The sequence below is a fragment of the Octopus bimaculoides genome, chromosome 7 (assembly GCF_001194135.2).
Source record: "Octopus bimaculoides isolate UCB-OBI-ISO-001 chromosome 7, ASM119413v2, whole genome shotgun sequence".
In the NCBI taxonomy this organism is placed as follows: Eukaryota; Metazoa; Mollusca; class Cephalopoda; order Octopoda; family Octopodidae; genus Octopus; species Octopus bimaculoides.
In genome coordinates, this window is record NC_068987.1 from 8,222,468 (window position 1) to 8,224,105 (window position 1,638).

General features: G+C 38.7%; 1 protein-coding gene across 4 annotated transcripts in view; it reads left to right on the plus strand.

Annotated features, from left to right (window-relative positions):
* The window catches only part of LOC106871426 (uncharacterized), a 377,941-nt gene that overhangs the window by 208,233 nt on the left and 168,070 nt on the right, over positions 1 to 1,638 (plus strand). The window lies entirely within an intron of this gene.

The window sequence follows — 1,638 nt, forward strand, 5'->3', positions numbered from 1 at the left end:
TATATATATATATATATATATATATGTACACAAATGTATGTACATATGTGTGTGTGTGTATACAAATGTATGTATATATATATATATATATATACATGTGCATAATTAAGTGTTATGTGTGTGTGTGTGTGTGTGTATAATGGTTGCATTGTCAATGAATTCCTTCCAGAGATTTCCTTATCTTGTTAGCTTGAATGAAGTGGTCAGTGAACACCCCACATTTAAATTACAAGGTTTCCTGTTCTGGTGCTGGTTTATGAGTTAACCATATAACATATACAGGACCTGTGTCTCCTTAAAGGCAACTTTCTAAAAAAGCAAGTTGCACTTTATTATTGTCCTTATAATTACTGTGTTTCTATGTTGTTGTTTTTTTTATCTCATTGTGTATCTAGTTTATATGTCAATATTTGAGATTGTTTTTCCTTCCGTTTAAAAAAAAATATTTATAAACTTTCTGACAAAATTAATCAATGTTATGTCTTGTTTTTTTCTCCTCCACTGCTAAACACTGACAATAGTTATGGGCCAAAGTCCCTATGTGGCCTGTTGACCTGTTGCAAATTACAGTTCACTCTCTCTTAAATCACACTGTCCTTCATTAGTTGTTTCCATCCTTGATTGATGGTATTGCAGAGACAGTAACTTCTTCATTTATTCCATCTGTCTTCATTCACTTTCTTCCCAAACTGTACCTTTCGTTGTTTGATAAGTCCTGTGAGTGCTCAACACGGTTTTTGACAATACATGTTGTAGAGCAGTGGTTCCCAAAGTGGGCAGTACCACTGCTGCCCTGGGGGTGGGATGGCTGGATAGACCCAGTGGGGCATTGAAGAAAAATGGGGCAATAATGAGGTGGCCCAAATAGGACAATGGATGTAAGAAAACTAACGAAATAGAGGTTTAATTAGGTTACCAATCATTTGTGAAATACTGTTGTTTTGGATTTTCTGCAGAAAATGGTCCATGCATGTGAGGGTGAGTGGAGCATGGGGGCACTAGAAATGTGGTCTTAGAACCTAGGAGGCGGCAGCCTGTAAAAGTTTGGGAACCACTGTTGTAGAGCAATGTTGAGGCAGAAAATGCCTACCACTGTTGCTTGTCTTGTCAGCATACCAAGTGTAAGAGTCTTTCATATTCTTTGGCTCTTCTGTGCACAGATGGCCTCCATTTGCTGGATTATGTTTTACCAACCCGTGAGGGATAAAAATCAATGTTAAATGTGGCAGGATTTGAACTTGGTGTGTACAGATATACTTTCTTTTACTTTCTTTTATTTGTTTGTCATTTGCCTGTGGCCAGGACTTATTCTTTGTAAGCCTAGTACTTATTCTATTGGTTCTCTTTTGCCGAACCACTAAATTACAGGGGCGTAAACATGCCAACATCGATTGTCAAGTGATGGTGGGGAGGCAAACACAAACACACAAACATATATATATATATACACATATATACGACGGGCTTCTTTCAGTTTCCGTCTACCAAATCCACTCACAAGGCTTTGGTTGGCCTGAGGCTACAGTAGAAGATACTTGCCCAAGGTGCTACGCAGTGGGACTGAACCCGGAACCATGTGGCTGGTAAGCAAGCTACTTACCACACACCCACTTCTGCGCCTCTCTTTCTTTCTCTCTC